We start from the raw sequence: 22163 nt of genomic DNA, 5'->3' as shown, positions 1-22163 counted from the left end.
CCTGATCCCTCTAATAATATGAGGGCCTATTGCCCTTCAGAGTCAGAAGATGGCATCAGATCCCCAGGAGCTGGGGTTACAGATGATTGTGAATCACTGTGTAGGTGCTGGGAATGCCCTCTGGAAGAGCATTAAGGAATAAAGACAGATTCTCCCTCTTGGAGGAGTTTGACTAAGAACTAGCCCAATTTTTAGATCTCCACTTCTTTTCCTGTGCCTTTCCTCTGTTTATAGTTTCCAATTACTTGCCTGTTTACAGTCTGTCAGTCTTATATATTTGGTCTGTCTGTCCTATCCATGTTGCCTTCTTGTTGTGACTGCCCTTAACGAAGGGCTTTGCTCTGAATTTATTGAACGCCACAGAAAGCATGATATGGAAAAGAAATGAAAATGAGGTTTCTTTACAGAAACCCTTAACAGAGTTTTCCAAGGAAAGAAGTTAACTTTATTGACCCTAGCTGAACCCAAGAAGAACCTGAAACTACAAATAGATGTTTTCAACCTGTATCTACTACATGTTGCAGGATATGTGCTGTTTGAGGTTGTTTTCAACCTATTAGCTGTTTTCAGCCTATGATTACCACAGTACACACATACACATGTACATAATTCTGGGTATGGAAGACTACATAAATTAAGATTAAAGCTAGACATTAGCTTAGTTTATAAAAGCCGATTACATGGGAAGCTCAAGGTAGTCAGGATGGTTACCTGGTTCCCTTAGAGGCTGGTCAATCTTAAACCTAAGCACAGAATAGGATGGCAGGTTAAGTGTAATTGGACTTTTCCTTTGGGCTGCCAGATGACAAATAACAACACAGAGGCTTATTATTAATTATGAAAGCTTGGCCTTAGCTTAGGCTTGTGCCACTATCTCATACAACTTAAATTAGCCCACTGTTTAAAAATAACTTATAAGGACAGATTACATTATGATTTCCTGCTGACACCGAAGAACACAGTAACATGAGTTATCATGAGAACTAAGAATGAAGGCTTAATATGTTACAGGGCCCTAGGAACATCTATTAAAAATAAGCCTAGACCCAGAAACTGGCAACAGCCCCTCGGAAGACACCTCACAGGAACAAAACTCCCGGCATCTATGGACATGTATGGGAGGAGAGTGTTTTGTGCCCTTGTCCCTGGATGGCAGTAATGAAGAGGTTGGCCACCAAGAGGAAAGTGTATAGCTGTTGTTCTTTTGCTGCAGCTAATGCCTAAGAAACACAAACACGAGACTCAGCGCCCACGTGGAGTTTATTGAGAGAGGGGAGAGAAAGAGGGGGTAGCTGGTGGCCAACCGAAAGCAGGAGAGAGAGAGAGAGAGAGAGAGAGAGAGAGAGAGAGAGAGAGAGAGAGAGAGAAAGCAAAGAAACAGAGAGAGGCAGAGAGAGGCAGAGAGAGAGAGAAGCACTTGGCGCGCTTGCTTTAAAAGAGGCTTGCGCATGAGTCCTCTGGCCGCCAGGTAAAGCTGACATAGGGATGACATGGCCATGAGCATCCTGCCCATCGTTGGGGCGGGGGTCAGCTGGCTGCTACTTCCTAACATTCCCACCTCTTATTGTTATTAAAAAGGTGGGGGTTGGGCGTGGCAGGTTAGGGAACAAGGACGTTGAGTTCCAGAGACTGCTTCCTGCTGAATTGGGGGCGTAGACAGTCTTTGGGGGATCCGCGAAGACTGGGGTGCTGCCACGTCCTGGTAGATGGTTGTTGTTCCTAACAATAGCAGTGTGGAGTTCAGCCCCTCAGAAGGAGAATGGAGACCCCAAAGCAATGGAGGGATTTTCCTGAGGTGCAGAGAACCACAACAGTGTGGCTAATGTCTCAGCATCAGCATTTGCCTAGCACATCTGATATCCTAGGTTCAACCCCCAGTACTGAAGACCAAATCAAAACTAGCCAGGCTGTGGAGATGGGCCACTGATGGGAGATGTCATTCTGTAAATATGTTTCTCATACTGGTTAATGAATAAAGCACTGTTGGCCAATAGGAAAGCAAGAGAGGAGGGGCTAGGAGACAAGGAGGAAAGAGGAAGTAGGAAGTCAAGATGGAGAGACTGGGGAGAGCAAACACCAGCCCATTCCCCGGTAAGATGAAAGCACGTGGAAATATGCAGATTAACAGAAATGGGTTAATACTTAAGACAGAGCTAGCTGATAAGAAACTAGTACCTGGCCAACAGCATTATATCTGATACAGAGTCTTGGTGTGTTATTTGGGGCTGGCGCGGTGGTGGGACAAGACCAATGGCGGGCGGAAAAACCTTACTCCTTACAGGCCACCCATGGGATGTGACGGGGCATGGGGGGGTGAGGGGGTGGATGTTGGGGGGTTGGGTGTCTATATTTCACAGAAAGTTCTATGCATGCATTTGCACACAAGGAGGGAGGTTGAGGCAAGGTCGCCGAGGGTTTATGAACTTACCGAGGCTGGTAAGACTGAAGGTAGTCTTTGTTTTCCTTTCCACAATTGCCTGTACTGTTTCAGTCTTTCCACAGGACTCACAGAAATCAAGCTACACCCATTAAAGGGTGCGAACCAAGGAGGCAGCATCCTGGCAGAGGAACCTGCAGCTCCCAGCATGTAGCCACATGGCCTGGCTGTGAGGGTCAAGATAGGCTCCCAAGCCCCTGAGGCTGACACTCCTAATTTCTGGAGGAAACCCTGCAGCCCCTGCCCACACCTCCAGGAAAGGACTCAATGCAGAATAAGAGCCTCAGGTTATCAAACGAAGATCGATTTTCTTAAAAGCCTTTTCTATTTTGAGGGAATTGCAGTTGCCTGCAGTTCCCAGTCACTCCCTGGTTCGTGATCTCCTGAAATCCTTCTCCCCCTCAGAAGGGGACCTCCCATCACAGATGGCCCTCTGGATTTCTCAGAAGGAGAGGGGCGTCTATGCTGGGAACACTTAGTGTGGAGCTGAGCCTTGGACTTAGGGCTGGGTGCCTTATGACAGCATCAGGAGTGCAGCTTTGGATACTAGCTATGTGCTCTGGTGCTTGCCGCCTGGGCCCAGCTTCCTGTCTTTTATTAGGACAGCATAATGGCACTTTTCTCACCAATCCTAACTGAGGGTTACGCACACAGTGACACTGTGGTAGGTTCACCTTGAAGCTTGAGAGGTGTGGGAAGGTCTGATGTGTAAGCTCCCATGGCCAGTGTTGTCCGAATCTCCTTTCCTGTTAGTGTGATAATACGCCCTAGCTAGGAATTGCAAATCAGCTGTTGGAGTCACAGGGCACCTGAGTCAGTGAATATGCACTGGTATCACCAGCAGCTTCAGAATGCAGTGAGCACACTACAAGATTGAAGAGCCATGGCCTGCCACTGTGATACTTTACTCAGTGGACCTGGCCGGGGGGGGGGGGGGGGGGGCGGGGGGCTTGGGTATCTGGGTCTTTTAGTCTTTCTTTGTAGGTGGCAGGGATGAGTTCCAGGACTGGCAATGCAGTCTGCTTCCCTTCTGTTTGCAATTGTTAGGTTGATGTTTCTCATGAGATCCTATAACTAGGTGTGCTCTGATAGACTCATTATGCCAACACTCCAGGGGTTGAAGCGGGAAGAGAGATGGACTTCTACTATAGGTGCAAGACAAATATTTATTTAGAATAACTGGGGACAGAGAGATGGCTCAGTGTGTAAAAGCACCTGTGACTTGATCTGATGACAGGAGTTCACTCTCTGGGACTTACATTGTGAAAGGAAAGAACCAACTCCCATGGTGGTATTCACACACACACACACACACACACACACACACACACACACACACCCAATTTTATTTAGAATAACAAAACACAACAAAGACTGAGTGAGGCCCTGTATAAAATATATTTATAATAAACAAATTCACATTTAGCCTTCATTTCTGAAGGAAAGGTACCAGTTTCCCTAACTTTTGAACAATCTTGAAAATATGCAATATCTCTCATAATGAGTCTGAGTCAGGAAAACCTTTCTATCAGCATCAGAATTTCTTCTACTCTTATTATGGAACTCTGAATGATGTATTTCTATGTTTTCTGCATAGAGAAGAGTAGTATCAAAGCATTATCCCATGATGTCACTCAAAACAGAAAAAAATAATAAACTACCAAAAGACTATAATGGTGGTTTGCTGTCAGGTAGGTAATGTAATTATTACACTATTTTTCTGAGTCTTGTAATGTTTATGGTGTTTAGTTACATAAAACAAAATGTTTTGTTATTCTAAATAAAAAATAAATTTATACTTGTGTGTCTTTCTCTGTGTAAGTATAGTGTGTGCCTATGTTTACATATGTCTTGTGTGTGTAGGTAAAGTGTTGAGTGTAAGGAGTAAGGTTTTTCTGCCTGCTGCCTGGTCTTGTCCTGGCGCGGTTAAGATGTGTTACATTTGTTTATGCTGTAGAACATTTATTTTAATGACATTCTTTTATGTTGCATTTGTTTAACTCTGTGAAGCTGTTGTTACTTTGCCTATCTAAAACACCTGGTTGGTCTATTAAAGAGCTCAATGGCTGATAGCTGGGCAGGAGAGAGAAATAGGTGTGGCTGTCAGGCAGAGAGAAGAAACAGGAGAAGAAATCTTGGAAGAGGGATCTAAGGAGCGAGGAAAGGAGGGTGCCTTTCCTCAGCCACAGAGCCAGCCATGGGTAAGAAGTAAAGAAAGGTACATGGGATAGAGAAAGATAAAAACCCAGAGGCAAAGGTAGACAGGATAACATAAGAAAAGCTGGTTAGGCCAGGTGGTTGTGGCACATGCCTTTAATCCCAGCACTCCGGAGGCAGAAGTAGGGGGATCCCTCTGAGTTTGAGGGCAACCTGGTCTACAAACCAAGTTCCAGGACAGCCAGAGCTGTTACACAGAGAAACCCTGTGTAACGAAAAACAAAACAAAACAAAACAAAACAAAAGCTGGTTAGAAACAAGCCACGCTAAGGCTGGGCATTCATAAGAAAGAATAAGCCTCTGTGATCTATTTGGGAGCTGGCTAGTGGGACCCCTAAAAGAGCAAACAATTAAAACATCCAACAACACAGTCCAGTATCTGTGTGTCTGTGTTTGCCCGTGTAGTATGTGTGCCTGTGTGTGTGAGAGAGAGGGTGAGAGAGAGGAGACCACTATGGGAGTTGGTTTCTCTCCTTTCACCCTGTGAACCTCAGGTCATCAGACCTCCTGATAGGTGCTGTACCCACCACCATCTCTATGGCCCCAGTTATTCTAAATAAATATTTGTTTTTTTCACAGAATTTTGTAGTTCTCATTCATCTTAAGGAGGGCACTTGCACACCATGAAACCCGTGCATCACACGGACATCTGTCCTGGATCCAGTCTTCTTCTCTTAGCCATTAACAGAACTCCATGGTATCATTTTTTTTCTTCACGTAACTGAAAAATGCTTCTTTGATTTAAAAAGAAATCCGGCTTCCTCTGGAGTCAGAGAGACTGTGCAATGCTGTTCTGGGCAAACATATCAAGCCAGAACCCCTGAAGGAGTGTCTTGAAAAGCTACTGAAAGGAGCTGTGGGGTGTGTTTGTGTTTTGTTATCTCCCTCTCTTGACTGGAAGACAGGCATCCACCTTGCCACCATGAGGAAGGAAATCTCACACTGAGGAGGGAATGACAGGAGAAAGTTAGGGTTGGCTTGCAACGGGTTTCTTGTTAAGTGAGAAAAAAGCAATTTAGCTTACTGTGTAACAGTTGCTTTGGATAACTTTTGGCCACATGTAATCCGTAACTGATACACATGTATCAAAGTAGGGCAAAACTCAGTGGCTCTGGTAAGAGAGTCAGTTCTCAGTTAGAAAGCCTCCACTGAAGCCCTCTTCAGGGCCAGTCCCCTAAGGCTCTCGGAAGTCTCCCCACTGCTCTGTTCTCAAGCCTGGCTGTTGATCTTTGGTGTTCTAGTGCCGTCTTCAGGCACATCAGCTATGTTTTTCCTGTGTGTCTCTCTGTATCCATTTTCATAGAAACAGGAGTCAGATTGAATGAGGGGCTAGTGAACTACAGGACAAGCTCATCTTAATAACAATTGTAAGGGCCTGTTTCTAAACCAAGGGCATATTGTGAGGTGGTACACGGACAAATGGACTTCATCCCTGAAACACAGGGGGCTCATCCCTCTTGCTGTATCCCTACTACCTGTGTTCAAGCCACCGGCCAGCCCTGCCGTCCTACCACCAAGATTTGCCACCCAGCTCTCACTTTGGTCCACACTCTCTTTACACTTAGTCTGTTGTTAATGACATCCTTGGAGTCCTGCACAAACAATTTGCATCTTCTCTCCCCGGTTCAGGACGCTCTCTCAAGTCAAGAGTGACCCGTGACTTACTTTGACCAATGAAATACAAAGGGAGGGGGGTGTTGCTGTTTTTGAAGTGGGAGGGTTGATTTTGCACGCACCTGTATTAGGCCACTTTTCCTTCACACTGTTCTACAAATTGTGGGTGCACCTTCTGATCCAATCTCATAAGCGTGGGCCTGTGACAGATGTCTGTCAACAGAGCCCCACTGACCTAAGCAGGATGAATAATGTAAACAAGAAACAAGCCAGTGAAAGGCTTGTTTGTTACCGCAGCTCAACAGAGTTCATCCTGACTGGTACATTAACAGGGTGAAATCTGACAGCAGGTGAAATAGTCTCAGGATAAACACCAAATTCTTTCTCATAGCTCATAAGACTTCACAGTGCTGGCCTCTGACCATCCCTTCTTTCTTACCTTTCTAGTCTCCTTTCTGCCTTGGTATGGGCGGGAGTTCTTTTACCGTCTCAAACATGCCCCAATGTCTTTAGACGCTGTCCCTGGGCATGGATGCCCTTCCCCATCTTAGATCTTAGGAACAACACACTAGGTTCTCAACACATATCTATAGACCAACACCGAACAAACGAATCTCTGCCCAGCTAAACCCTACCCTCCTGCAAGACCCCAGTTGCTACATCGCATTGTCATGAAGTAGGTTTGGTGCTGTTACGCAGTGATGGAGAGGTCAGAACCGTCGGAACCCTGCGTCTTCGAGGCTTACCACTTGTGACCTTGAACATTTCGCTTTAACCTCTGATGTCCAGGTTTCCCATCAGCACAAAGCGGGGGCAGACACTCCACCACCGCTGCATCTTCCCAGGTTGGTTACCATCCCGCGGTAGGCGGCCTCGGTGGGCAGGGCGTGATCTTCTAGGGCCTGAGACAGGTTTCTCCCAGTAGTTCCTGCCCGCGATGGCCCCTGGTCGGGATTAACTGCTCCCAGCCCTTCCCAGCCCATTGCGCACGCTCGCCTGCGCCCGGAGCTGACCACCGCTCTGGGCTTTCGCCCCGGGGCCGGGAGGACGCCACGCCCTCCCTACTGACTGGCGGGAGGACTCACCAATCGGAGAAACGACATGGGAGGGGGCGGGGCCGCATGGCGAGCCGGCGCCCGGCGCCCACCGAACTGCAGCCTCTAGTGTGCGTTGCCCGTCCCCGCCGTCCCCGCATCGCGCAAGGGTCCCTAGCGGGCCGAGCCTCCTTGGCTACGGTCTAGGTTTCTTTATTTTTATTTTTTTTAATGCATTCGTTTTCTGTGCTGTCTCGTCCCTTCTAAGGCGACGGAGGCGACGGCGACAGCGGCGTAGGCACGCGAGGGGAGGGGGCGGCCGGAGAATGCTGCGCTCGGTTGCTGTCCGGTTCGGGTCTGAGCGTCAAGCAGGTGGGTACAGGTGTGCCGCGGAGGGAGGGGGGCACACCGCACCTCTTGGGCGGACCCTGCAGCGGGGACACCTCTACCGGTGCTGCCTGTCCGATCCCCACCCCCAGTCTTCGCACCCCTCATGATAGCCCTGCACCGCTCATCCCACATCCCGGCCCCGCCCATCTCCCCTCCCCCACTCTCTCCAGACCCCCAACCTTTCCTGTGGCAGCGGCGCTCCCAGATACTGGCCCCTGGCTCCCCTGTGTCGCTCATGCCATCCGGCGGCTTTCCGCTGGTCTCTCCCTGATGTCCCGGAGCGGAGGAGTGGGAGGGGACCCACCCTTGTCTAAGCGAGTGGCGCGGGGGGCGTGGTTGGCCGGTGGCTCTGTCCTGCAGGTCCCCGCCTAGGCGGAGCCCAGGGTCTGTAGGGGTGACCCGGAGGGGGAGGCCGCCTTGCAATATCCCACCCCACGCATTGCACACGCTGCGGCTGCGGGGCTACGCACACCCTGGCGCCGCTCCGCCCACGTGTGCGCCGGGGAGGAAGCTCTGCGAAGAAAGACGGGTACCCACCCTGTGCCCGGCAGCGTTCCCTGGGTGCACCTGCTTTCCCGGCAGGCACCAGGATCGGCTCCGCCGTGCAGGGCACCTCTCCGGGTATCATACCGTGCTCCTGGCTATCAGGCGCGGGACCTTTCAGCTTCGTGTTAGGTAGCTGTGCGTGCGGCGCATTCCTAGGCCTTCAGCCCATCATTCCATCATTCCATCCCACCATTCCATCATTCCATCATTTCATCCTCCCAGCTGCGGGATTCCCGAGGATAGGCCCATTTAGGCCACTGGTCAGTCTTTTGGATTCCTTTCCTTCTCTTCCATTCTCCACCAGTCTCTGCTCTGCGCTTCAAGCTCAAAGATACATCCGCTGGCCGGTGCTCAGTCACCTGCCTTTATTGTACACTCAGGCACACTGACCTTGGCTTTTGCTGCCTTGTGCCCATTTTGGGCACGCCCTTCCTTCACCTGGCCAGCTCCCTGTAGACTAAAGTAGGAGCTCCTTCCAGTCCAAGCTTCCTGTTGGCAGTTCCTGTCACCCTGGGTCTTCATAGTGGATGACTGCACCGAGGTGAAGAGGGCAAGGCCAGCCACACCTGATGTCACCTCCTGTAACTTGGGAGTCTCTGATGTATGGGCAAGGCTGGGGGAGGAGCTGACTGTTCCTCCAGGCCAGAGGGCTGGTTGGTGGCAGTTCTGTCAGCTGGGCAGGGTAACTGTGAGGAGTTGGTTTGAAGTGAGATGGAGCCGGGAAGCTCATTTTGTGAAGTGGAGGATTGCAGAAACATGCTCATGGGGCATTGCTCAAGGCCGGATTGCTGGGGTCTGCACAGGAGCTGGAGGTAATTCTCACCACCTCACCTTGCCCTTTTCACAACAAGAAATCCTCTTAAAGGTCCCGTGTCCCAGGAGATGGCGAGACTGTCATTCCCTGTGCCACAAACCATCTGCAGAGTCCCACTGTCCCCACTGTTGGCTTCCCTGGCCTACCGGACGCCTTTCCCCGTGGTCAAGTTTTCTAAAATAATGCTCTCTCTCTCTTTCTCTCTTTCCCTCTCCCTCTCTCTCTCCCTCTCCCTCCCTCCCTCCTTTTCTCTCTCCTTCTCTCTCTCCCTCCCTCCCTCCTTCTCTCCCTCTCCCTCTCTCTGTCTGTCTCCCTCTCTCTAATAATGTTCCCCATTTGTCTATCTGGGAAACTCCTGTTCATTTGATAAGGCTTTGCACTCGAATTATATTCTTGTGGTTTTCTCTTCATTTACCAGACTGTGTGACTTCCTGCCTGTACCTCCCAGCGCCTCACACACATGTTCAGCAACAGGATTCGTGTGGTTCCCCTCAGTCAGCTCTGGCCCACCAGGGATTTGGGGAACTGAGGTGTCTTAGACCCTATGTGCCTCTTGGCTGCAACTGGCAGGCATTTCCCACATGGGCTTTCTGACTAAGGGTCCTCCCATGTGGAGAACATTACTGTGGTCCCCGTTCTCTTGGGTGGTTCTCTTCCTCCAAGTTGACAGGATGTACCCCCTAAACTCATCTGTGTCCTTATTCTTATTGCTGTGAGGTCCTGGACAAGAGGACCAAAATCTCTCACTGTTCATTTCCGATATAAATGGAGACAATGTTTCTCTTTCACTGGGTTGTCTGGGGGGAATCAGAGGTGTGTGGTTCTCTTACTAAATGGTCTCGATGATAAATGTGTGATGAGCTGTGTCGGTTAGCTCGATCACAGAACAGATGCCCATGCTGGCAGCTCTCTTTTGTCCTTCTCTGGCTAAGCTGATGATCCTAAGAAGCAGTCCTGGGTGAGGTGAGCTCAAGTCTTCAGGGTGGCTCTGTGTCTCTAGGCAAGGCACTCAGTCTCTGCTCTGTGGGAGTGAAGGTTATGTAAGGAGGGTAGCTTACACCGCTCTACCTCCCACTTCTGCTGTGAGGACTCTTATTTTAGCCACATCATGCCATGCAGGTAGAGATCGTGTGAAGAGGAGGGACAGAAGACCAGTGAGCCCTCCTCTACCTCAGATGATGCTCCGCTGGGTCTATCCTGTAGGGCTAGCATGAGAGTTGAGGTATCTTCTCCCTGCTGCTGTAGTCTGAGGTGTTGAAGAGGATCCTGGGCTGACCAGCAATCCCCTGACTCCAAAGTCTTGGGGGAAATGTTTGTTTTGCTTATGTGATTCCATAGGCCGCTGAGGAGCACAGGATTAAGGGTGGGCAATAAACTCTGGGAGCCCAAGTGGAAAGTAGATAAGGCAGGAAGGAAGTTGATTCAAGGACAGTGATGACTTGGGAGATGTAATTGCCTGTCAGTTAAAACCCTAGCTGGGGGTCTGGAGGAATGGATGACTCAGCAGTTAAAATCACTTGCTGCTCTTGAAGAGGACCTGGGTTGGGTTTCTGGTACACATCTGCCAACTCACAACCATCTGCAACTCTAGTACCAGGAGGTTCTATGCCCCTTCCTGGCCTCTGCAGGCATTGGGCACAGGCATAGCCACAGGGAAGATATTCATACACATAAGGTAAGAATCAGTGTGCTGATTCTGAGGACAGCACAGAGGACAGGAGGGGATGGGTTGGGGGGATGGCATTCTGCCCTTGCCTCTGGCTTTGATGTACTTTTCCAGAACTACCCAGGAAGTGTTGTGCTTCTCATGACTTGCAGATGGACTGGCAGATGTCATAGTTCTTAGAACGTTATAGCAAAGCTCTTACCAACACTAGGGTCCACAGAAGGATTGGCAGCTGGTACTCTTGTAGATAAAGTTACTGGGACACAGCCCTGCCCTGCCTATTAGTGGGGGATGTCCTATGATAGCTGTGACTCAGATCTGACAGAGCTGGTGTGCCAGGCTGAGGGGGTGCTGCCCTGTGAGCAGTGCTGACTGGCTTGAACTTGTTGAGACCCAGAGGGGGATCTTAACAAATGGGCACAAAGAGGCTCTCCAGTCTCTCCAGGCCGCATAGCCAATGAGTTTGAAGGCAGAAGCCCATGTTCTTTATTTCTTTATACTTTTATTGCCACTCTGATTGAATTTTACCATGTTTATGGGGTACAGGGTATAGGATATCTTACATCTAATGACAAAATTTGCTGAAGACTTGCTAATTGATTCTTGAAATATTTTGACATTAACTGTATATTTACTATTTAACAATGACTGTTATAGTACTCCTTGTCAAGTGCGTAGTTCATGGCATTAAGCACATTTGCACTGGTTTGCAGCGGTGGCTGTCACCTGTTTCCAGTTCTATCATCCTAAACTGTGTCTGAGTTCTTTACCAAACCTCACTACCCAGTACAAATGTCAGCCTTGGGTTCAATGCCAGCTTTGCTTTTTACCAGTTAACTGCAAATGTCTGCACCTTGCATTTCAGTTTCCTTATTTGGAGAAAGCTGATGGCCCTTGTGTCATAGCTTTTGTCAATCAGACACAGATGTAAGCGTACATTAGAGGGGGAGTCTGAATTGAGGAATTGCTTCCACAGATCGATCTGTGGGCATGTCTTTGGAGCGCCATCTTGATTGCTATTTTATGTAGGAGGGCCCAGCCCATTGTGGACAGTGTCGCTCCTGGGAAGTTGATTCTAGATTGTATAAGAAAGCAGACTGAGTGAGCCATGAGGAGATGCAAGACAGTAAACAACACCCCTCCATGTCCTCTGCTTCAGTTCCTGCCTTCAAGAACCTGACTTGTGTTCCTGTCCTAGATTCCCTCAGTGGTGGATTGTAACCTGTAACAATTCCCCTCATCCCTCCACCCTGAAGTTGCTATGGGTCAGTTGTAGAATATTATCTTAAGATGTGTTACATTTATCTATGCTGTGGAACATTTGTTTAATGATGATGCAAAAAAGATGTGTTGTATTCTTTTATGTTGCATTTGTTTAGCTCTGTGAAGCTGTGTTACTTTGCCTGTCTAAAACACTTGATTGGCCTAATAAAGAGATGAACAGCTAATAGCTAGACAGGAGAAAGGATAGATGGGGCTGGCAGGCAGGGAGAATAAATAGTAAGAGAAATCTAAGAAGAAAAAGATTGAGGAATGAGAGAAGGAGGAGGACTCTAGGGGCCAGCCACCCAGCCACCCAGCCACACAGCCACACAGCCACACAGCCAGACATGGGATAAGGAAAGAAAAGATATACAGAAATAGAGAAAGATAAAACCCAGAGGCAAAAGATAAATGGGGTAATTTAAGGGAAGAAAAACTGGTTAGAAACAAGCCAAGCTAAGGCTGGGCATTTGTAAGAAAAAAAAATCTCAGTGTGTGTTTGTTTGGGAGCTGGGTGGTGTCCCCCAAAAGAGTAAAGAATAAGAACAACCAATTTCAGTCAGTATTTTGCCATGGACAGAAAGCAGACTAGGTCAGCAATTGGGTCTAAGGAATGTCGCTATAATGGCCCTGACCATGTTGTTTTGGGGATGGCGGAAGGAAGCATTTAATGCGTTGGGATAGAAAAGACCTTGAGTGCTCAGAGCTTCATGGGCTGGTCTGTGGGAGCTTGGAATACCCAGGGTGCTGAGAGCATTGCAGACTCTGGGGGCCTGGCTTGGGAAGCTTCAGAGGGCAAGTTTGAGAGTCCTTCAGAGACTCCATTGGGGCCATTTTTGTGATATTTTCAATGAAAAAAAAAAAATCTGTAGTTTCTAGCCAACTGGGGCCGAAGACCCAATGGTGCTTAATAAAAGACCATCGCCAGTGAAATGAAACCCTTTGGGGAGTATTTCCTCTGGGTCGGCACACAGGAGCTGTGGTCCAGGGTGAGTCAAGTCTGCATCTAAGCTAGCAGCAGAACTGGGTAATAGGTAAGAGTGTCTCAGGTGGTTCTGTGTCATGGCGAGCATCTGAGGCGTGACACCATGAGAGCCCAGGTCAGGGTGTTGGTGAAGGCACAGCCTTGGTAGCATCGAAAATCTCAGAACTGAAGGTGTCATAGAGAGAAGCTAACATCTGAAGGCCACGAGAGCCATTGATGAAGTTTGCTGTGGAGACCCCAGCATACTGGAGGTGCCGGCATTGTGAGCACCTGGAGTGGCAGGTGTGAAGAGAAGCTGGCTAGTGTTGACAAGCCAAGCCATGTGCTATGGTGTGCAGAACTGGAGAGTGGACCTAACCAAGTCATTGGAGCCCAGAAAATCTCCAGTGAGTGAGTCCCTGATGGACAATGAGCTTTTCATACTATTGAGTGTGCGTTTTGTTTTGGTTTGACTGGAACTGTGGCCTGGTCCTTCCCTCTTGGAATAAGAAAGTATGTAAATTGTTTTGGATTTTACTGGCGCCCACAGTTAATGGAATTTGGATTTGTTATATATTATTATTTATATTTTTTGTGTGTGTTTGTATGTGTATGTGTGTACCTGCAGAGGTCAGAAAAGAGTATCAGATAACTTGGAACTAGAGTTATTGATGGTTATGAGCCACCATGTGGGTGGTGGGAATCAAACCCAGGTCCTCTGCAAGAGCAGCCAGTGTTCTTAACCACCAAGCCACTTCTGCAGCCCCTGGATTTTTATTTATACATTTTTAAATTTATTTTTACTTTTTGTGTTTGAATGTTTTTCCTGTATGTTTGTGTTTATGTATGTATGAATGTATACTGTGTATATGCCTATGCATAGTTATCAGCCATCATGTGGGTGCTTGAACTTCTGCAAGAGCTGAAGCCATCTCACTAGCCTCGATGTTGGATTTAAAATCATTGAAACATTTTTAAAGAATGGAACTTTTAAAACTGGACTGTGTTCTATATTGTGAGAGTAAGGAGATCTTGGGGCTAACAAATGAAGGGATGTGTCTTAAAGTGATGTGTTTGTGACTCTTGAGTTGACTAGGGGGGAATGCCATAGTTAAAAACAATTTTAGGGACTGGCTCAGTGGTTAAGGGCACTGGGTGCTCTTCCGGAGGACCTGAGTTCAATTCCCAGCACCCACATGACAGCTCACAGCTGTCTGTAAGTCTAGTTCTAGGGGTGCTGACACCCTCACGCAGACATATGCACATGAAATAAAATGTAAGAATTTTAATGACATTTATTTATCTGTTGAGAGGAGGGTCCCTGCCACAGCTTCAAGTGGAAGTCGCAGAAGTAGTACATACTCCTTGGAGGAGGGAGTGCCGGTTGAGGAATTGCCTCCATCAGACTGGCCTGCAGGCCTGTGTATGGAGCTTTGTCTTGATTGCTGTGATGTGAATAGACCCGGATCTCTGGGGGTGATGCCACCCTGGGTAGGTGGGCCTGGGTTGTATAAGAAAGCAGACTGAGCAAGCCATGGGGAGCAAGCCAGTGAGCAGCAAGCCAGTGAGCAGCATTCCTCCATGGCCTTTACTCTGTTCCTGCCTTGAGCTCCTGCCCTGGCTTCCCTGGGTGATGGACTGTTGTTACCTGTAAGATGAAATAAACCCTGTCCTCCCCAGCTCCAAGTTGTTTTTAGTCAGTGCTTTATCACAGTGACAGAAAGCGTAATAGAATTCTGGGCTTCCATGCTTGCAAGTCCCCTGGACACAGGATGGGACAAGAGACAGGGAAGGCCTTGTCTAGCACCGTGCAGTGGACAGAAGCACCAAGGCTGTGACCTGGGACAGTGCATTCAGGCAGCTATTGGGCCTTTCTGTGCTGTTTACTGTGGCCTGAGGTGTCCTCTTCCCCTCTCCAGGGACTGGATATACCCTCAGGCTCCTCCAATGCCCTGATGACTCCAGCCTAACCATGGCAACCTGGGACTGGGCACCGCTGCCTGCTTGCTCTCCCGCCATGGCCCCAGCTTGGCTGAAGGACCACTTTGAGGAATGAAAGAAGTTGTGTGTACACCACACAAAGCCTGAGCTTTGTGGTGGTAATGTGCTTGTGTATTCCAGGTCAGGGGAACGTGCTGGCTCAGCTTTCTGGCCTCCAGCTTCACCCTTGCCGGGTTTTGAGTTTGGAGCCCTTGGTACTTTCCTGGGGGAGGGAGGGAGTGGGGTGTGCCATGGGAGCGGTCCTGCTTCCCTGGAGAGCTGAGGCATAAACGTCAGGTGAGTGGCGACAGATGACATGGCTTCTTCCGCTCCTGTGTCCCCTTTTGATCCTGTCCTGGAGGCTGGCGCTGCAACCCAGCACAGGACACTGTTTAATGAAGTCACAATCTGCCTTCCATGTGGCAGTCTCCCTTTTTCCCTGACTCTAGTAAAACAGCAGCAACAAAACCCCAAAAAACAGAGGTAAACCCACAGTTCATGAAGCTAGCCACTGCAAAGTGTAATTTGATAGTATTTAGTACATACAGAATGTGGTACATGCATTATTTAATAATGCAGTATTTAGACCATGCGGAGTGCAGCCATCCTTGCCTAGTTAAGATCATTTACACTGCTCTCTTGGAAACCTCCATGCCTGCTAACTGTGAGGCTCCACTTCCTACCTCTCCTGGCTTCTAACCCCTGAATTGCCCCCAGCCTCCGCATTTTGGAAGATTCAAATAAATAGGACCATGTCACACCCTTATTTTTGTGCCTTTTTTTTTTTTTTTTTTGTGACTGAAGACTATTTCAACATGTCCTCCTTGCTGGAGTCTGGTCCTTTCCACCTTTGGCGACTGTGAGAGGTGGTGAAGATTGCATACAGTGTCACAACTTTCTTCTCTTCTGCATTTTATCATCAGTTCAACCACAAGTCAAACAGTGGTGATGGGTCCTCCATGCCCAGCACTGTGCTGGGGGCACACAGCTAGGAGACTGCTTTATTGGCGCCTCATCTCCTCAGCAAAAGCATGGGAATACCCTGAAACTGGAGAGAGGAGGTGCGGGCTGGGGGAATGGCCGAGGGAGGCAGTTGGCATGGTGCAGGGAACCCTAGTCACCTCTCTGCCAGTTTCTGGAACACGACGGGCTCTTGCTGTGAGGAGCATTTCTGTTTGCTCTTTGCTCTCGGGAAGGCTGCCCTCTGCCTTGGCCCCAGCTGGTTGCTTGGCATTGCTCCCATCTTAAATTGCTGTGGCAGGGTAGGGACTGCATTTCCCCCTCGCCTTGGGTACCGTTTCCTTCTGAGAGGCAGCATGGTCTTAAATGACTTTGTTTCCTTCTTTTTGTTCCCTTTATGCCCCCCTCCCCATGCTAGAATAGAGCATCATGCAGGCAGAAAGTCATTTCCCAAGTTTTCTTGACTCTCGGAGCCAGGCATCCAAGTGGTGTTCACTAAACACATGTTGCTGTTGCGTGGAGGTGGGGTGACTTAATTTCCCCATGCTACCCTGTTAGTGCTGGGATCAAGGGCACATGACTTATTTTTTCTGGGTACTACTCCCTTTGTTAAATCAGTAGGGTGTCTCCGCTTCTCCTGGGAGAATCTGCTGTCGCTAATGCATGAAAGGAGAGCCCAGCATAAGGTTGGTGATGTCCCTGCTGGGGGTGTAGAAGTCACGGTCATCAGACTGGGAGTGGGAACTCAGGTGCTTGTGTGGGGATGGCCAGGAGACCTCCTGAGATGAGCTGCTGTGTCATTGACACCACCCCACAGTGTGGCTTCTGAGCACTGAGACATGGCTTCAGCAGGTATGAAGACGGACTTTCTAATGTGAACAAATCTGGGGGTGAGATCAGCCTCGAGCAGGTGGGAAGATGGTCCTGCTTTGGATCTTTTGGGCTAAATGAAAAGCACTGTTAATATCACCTGTGGCTGTTTTAGTTTTTATGATGTAACCACTGGAGTATTTAAAGTGACAAGCTGGCTGAGAGGCTCAGGAGCCAAAGACTGCCTGCTCCCTGCCTGCATGAGGCCCGGGGCTTGCTCTAATACTGCATGACTGCAGTGACGGTGTCCCTTGGTGGCACAGTCTGTAATGTTGGCTGTAGGTTAAGGCTCCCTGAGGCCAGGTGCTGGTGACACAAGGCGTTCACACCTCTGCTCTGCTTTCTGTTGCCTGTGTGACCTTGGGCCAGGGAGGTTTGTGGCTCTTTGGTTTCCTCCTCGGTGAACAAGAAGCTCAGCCTGATGATGAACAGCGCCAGTGAAGAGTGAAGGCTGTAGCAGGCCTTCTTGTGTGTTGCTAGGACCTGCCCCCCCAAACCCCGATCTTGAGGACCTGCGGCTGACTTTGTGTGGGAGGAGAGAGACCTACAGAGTACACAGTCTGAGTGAAAATACAAACCCAGTAGGACACCAGCCCAAATGAGCTTTCTGAAGACAGTAAGCTGATTTGCCGATGGATGGCCTCATCTGCAAGGCTTTCTGCTCAGTGCCTCTTGGCTTTGTGTTCTGGGGGAGGTGGCGGGGGGGGGGAGTGGGGGTGCTCACAGTTGCACATGCAGTCAAGGTCGTCACTCTGATGTGCCTGCTAATGGCACTAGCTACTCTCAGACTGCAGTATTTTACCCTTGAAACTGAAGCTCTTTTTCCAGTACCTTCCCACGTGGGTGTGACCAGATCAGGAGCTCTTAATGTACCACTTTCTGCCAGGCCAGCTAGGGGACTATGTGCTGAGTGATTTCTTGCTAGCAGAAACCACAAGGGACCCAAACCTCTTCTCCCTGGGAGCTCTGGTGTCCTGGGATACCACAGAGTGTGTACTCTGCATGGAAAGGGGCCCAAGGGGGTGGTGCACATTGCATAAGCTTAGCAGGGTCAGACATCCTTTGTATACTGCGTGAAAATGTGTGGCAGGGTTTGAGGCAGAAGCAGGCTGGGGTCACACACAAACTGAAATTTGTGGGTCTGTGGGACTGAGGTCCTTGGGTCCCTGGGTGTGTATGTGTGTGCTGTGAGTTTCAGGTGCTTCCTGAGACTTGTAAGTTGTATTTGCTTCCTGTGGAATGACAGATATTTTTATTTTGTATGTGTGAGTGTTTTTCCTGCTTGTATATGTGTATTGTATGCATGTCTAAACTCCAGGAGGTCAGAAGAGGGCGTCAGTTTTCCTAGAACTGGAGTTTTGGTTGACTATAAGCCACAAGCATGTGTGGGTTCTGGGAAATGAACTTGGATTCTCTGGAAGAGCAACAAGCACTCTTGGCTACTGAGTCTTCTTGCCAGCCTCCAACTTCCTGGGTCTCATAAGTCCTCTCCTTCTTCCATGAGGGAGTGTCTCCCAGTCATTACAGAGTGAATGAGTGAAATTTCAGGGCTGTTCCTGGAGCATCCTCAGGGAGGGGAATGGACTGTCTTTGGTAGCTGTGCTCTCTATTTCCTGTTCCTGATGGAGCAGGCTCTCTTTGTTTGCCTTTCCCATCCAGCCAATGAGCATACCTCCATCTGGAGTTCAGCTCCATCACCAGCTTTCCTCCAAAGAATCTTCCCTGACTGCATCACCCAGGAAGGGCCAGGCACATCTCCAGGATCCCTGCCACTCCAGGCATCCTCTATCACTGCTGAAGACAAACTGTGTTGAAGCTGCTAGTGACTTTTGTGCCTTCCTGTAAGAGTGTGCCACAGCACACACGCACAGCAGGATCCCAGAGACCGATGCTAATAGAGCACTCAGTAGGTTTTTGGCTTTTTGGCCTCAAGTTGCCATGATGTCAGCATTGGGTTGGGCTCACACATAGACAGAAATGCCTGGGTCTGATTTCCTTGGATCTACCTGCCCTTGGGAAGGCCACCATGTGCCTTGAGCCACCTCCAGAAACCACCGTGCCGTCGAACAGCCTAAGAATAACAGCTAGGGCATATGGGTAAAACTGTGTCCTTCCTCTGCTCTTTTAATGGGGTAGAGGCAGGAAGTGTTTGAAAAAAAAAATATTCTCCCAAGTCTATATTCATGGAAGGCCACATCTCATTTCCTTTCTCCCCAGTGCACCTTAGGGCACCATTTAGAAGGCGAGCCTCTCTGCTGTTGGTAGGGAAGCCTGCAGCTGGGCCAGGGAGTCCAGTGATCGAGCTTAATAGCAGTCTTTGATTGGATTTCTCCATCGAGGTTTGGAGCCTGTCAGGCTCAGGATGGTGGCAGCTTCTTTTTACCAACTAAAAAAGCAAAAGGGCAGTGAGCTCTACTGTGTGTCTGGCCTCTTCACTACATTGGTTACTATGGGAGTTTCACCGATGTACATTGTGCCTGGAAACATCACAGTGGCTCAGCATGAGCCTGGTTCCCAAGACCTCTGCATGTTTCTGTAGGTTTTGGTAAAAAATCGAGCACAAGGTGTTTCAAGACACAAATGAGCCTTGTTTCTGTAGGATAGGTGCAGAGTCACCCATCTCACGGTCTAAGTTATTAATGTGAGACTTCACATGTCCCAGGCTGCTGGGTTGCAGCTGTCTTTCACGTTTTGCTGGTGAATGGTGAGGAGGGCTTTGCAGGTAAACTTTGAGATCGAGTGGCATTGTCACTTGGGCATCGAGGCAGACTGAGAGCTTGGGTACTGTTCACCTCAGACGGTGCATGGAGCACCTTTGTTCCCCAGAGCTTCCTTGGCACCTGTGCCGATGTCCTGGAGAGGAAGGCATACATACCATTTGAAAATTCCAGCCGCCCCTAGGTCTGAAGCCCTGGGCTGCCATCATAAGTCATGAAGGAGATACCTAAAACATAATGACCTCATCCTGCCTTCTGGTGAGGAGATCATCTTGAGTACCTCAGATGCTCCGGCCATGGAGGCTGGCAGGGGGCATTTTAAAATGCAGCTGGTGTCCTGTGACTGTTCGATGAAGGGTCGATTTGCTCCCATTTAATGGTACCAGATAGGGGAAAACATGACGGATTTGAAAATGAGCCATTTAAGAAGCTTAAAATTGTCTCTCTACATTAAACAGAAATAGCTCTTTGAAATCCTTGCTTCTGAATTCTCTGTAGAGTGTATACTGGCTTAATTTAATGCAAGCAAAAGCAATAAAGGGGGAACAGAGGATAAAAAAGTGTTGATGCTACAGTACTATGTAGCAATTATAAACATGCTTGCACTTAGCAACACAGCACCAAAATCCATGAGCAGAACCCAGAAGTGAAGGCAAGTGTTCAGTAATGATAGGGACATGCTTCATTTCCTTGCACGCTTTGTGATGCGGGGGATGAGACCCCGGCCCTCAAACACACCAGGCTGCTGAGGTACACCCTGAACGATAGTCCACTCTTACATTTTCTGATTTTTGAGCATGTTTTATTCTTTGAATTTTTCATATATGAATATAATGTATTTTGGCGATAGTCATCAGCTCCTCCAGGCGCCGCCCCCAACCCCCACTACCCAACAGCTCCCCCCCCCCCTTTGAGCTTTCTTCTTTTTTCTTGTAACCCATGGAGACTAGTGAGTGCTGCCTCTACACAAGCACATGGCATGGGGCCATCTGCCAGAGCATGGGCAACCTACCAGGGGCCACACCCCCAGCAGTCATTGGCTACCTCAGTAGTGGGTGGGGCCTCAGGGAGCAGCTCCCTGTCCATGCTGGGTGTTGAGTGGCTTGCTCTTGTGCAGGCAGTCACGGTTGCACTGAGTTCATGAGTTCACTCGTCCTGTCATGGCCGGAAGACACTGATGTCCTGCCCCCTACTCCCCAGCACCCTTTTTTTTGCCATGTCCCCTGAGGCATGCCTTTAGGGTTGAACACCCACAGTCACATAGCCTCAGCACGTTCTCTAGCTGCCTGTGAGTTCCTTAACTGTGCTTGTTAAGACAAGGTTCTCTGAAGAGGACTGGGAGCAGCACTCTTGCTAATGGACTGGGCCAATGGGCAGAAGTCGACAAGGGCAGGGCAAACTCAAGCGGCACTGTAAAACCACTCGCTGTAACAGGCCCTTGTAGATGGCAGCAGAGGAGGCGGAGTTCTTCCTGGGACAACATCCAAGGCCCCACTTTTCCTTCTGTTTTACCCCCCCTCCCCCACCCAATCCTTCCTATCCCCTACTCCCTGGCCTTCTATGGAACGTTTCCCAGCCTGTCCTCTGCCCCTTCATGACTGTTACCCTCTACCTTCAGCCTGTCTGTGACCAAGCCAAGGGCAGCTGTTTTCTGCTCCCAGAGCAGATACCCCGGCTCCTGCTGCCCCCAATACTGATATCACTTGCCTCCCGCCACACTCCTGTCTTTCTTGGGACTCCAGATCCTCACCTGTCCACTTCCCCTTCCCTTTTGTGGCCCTTCACGAGGCTCTATCCTGCCCTAGTGGACGCTTGGCTCTGTCTGCCTGTCTACTCTGACCGGGAATGCTCTGTGGGCTGGTGGGGCCCATACTGCTGCTGTGTCTGCTCCCTCTCACGGCACAGAAAGATTGGAAGGTGGCCTCCTGCATCTCGCTGCACAGAAAGATCGGAAGGTGGCCTCCTGCATCTCGCTGCACAGAAAGACCGGAAGGTGGCCTCCTGCATCTCACGGCACAGAAAGATCGGAAGGTGGCCTCCTGCATCTCACGGCACAGAAAGACCAGAAGGTGGCCTCCTGCATCTCACGGCACAGAAAGATCGGAAGGTGGCCTCCTGCACTGAGATAGTCTAGACATATCATCAGTGAAGCTTTAATGAGAACGTTGATCCTGGCCTGGGTAAGGATGTGGGGCACAGGCTGGAAGGAGCCCCCCTAAAGAGGGGCTGTGCAGTGAATAGACAGACGAGAGTTTCTGAGATGGGGGTCCTAGCTGGCAGTGGCAACAGTAGCCCCAGGAGTCATTTCATGACCTCATATCCTCTGGTCCCCCCGTGTTTGACCCAGCAGCCCATTTCTTAAGTCCCCTGGGAACTTCTAACAGCCCCTCCAGCTGCAGAATAGGACAGCAGGGGTGTTTTTCCTAAAGTAGTTGACAGCTTGACAGGTTTCCCTGCTGACTCTGAAGGTGGCCTGGGGACCTTAGCTGAGTGCAGAGTGCAGGGTCCTTCCTGGGCATATATGCATTGCCTTCAGACTGGTGCTCACAGAACAGTGTACCTGGCTTCTAGTACCTTCTTGGAGAAGGATGACATTCTGGCTCTTGCATTGTGCTCCTTCTTCATGGGATGGTGGGTGTGGCTGCATTTCTAGGAAAGGAGGAGAGGCTGAGGGGTGAAAAGAAGCTGTGG

The 22163-nt window shown here is 49.4% G+C and overlaps 1 protein-coding gene across 5 annotated transcripts in view; it reads left to right on the top strand.

Annotated features, from left to right (window-relative positions):
• The first annotated feature begins 7374 nt into the window (after positions 1 to 7374).
• Positions 7375 to 22163, top strand: part of Jakmip1 (janus kinase and microtubule interacting protein 1) — a 112975-nt gene continuing 98186 nt past the window's right edge. For all 5 annotated transcript variants that reach the window (XM_051200210.1, XM_051200213.1, XM_051200209.1 and 2 more), the window contains exon 1: positions 7375 to 7674. The gene's annotated coding sequence lies outside the window, so the exon portion shown is untranslated. The remainder of the gene's footprint in view (positions 7675 to 22163) is intronic.

This window comes from Phodopus roborovskii, unplaced genomic scaffold, assembly GCF_943737965.1.
Source record: "Phodopus roborovskii unplaced genomic scaffold, PHOROB, whole genome shotgun sequence".
Lineage (NCBI taxonomy): Eukaryota > Metazoa > Chordata > Mammalia > Rodentia > Cricetidae > Phodopus > Phodopus roborovskii.
This window is presented reverse-complemented; position numbering and strand designations above follow the sequence as displayed.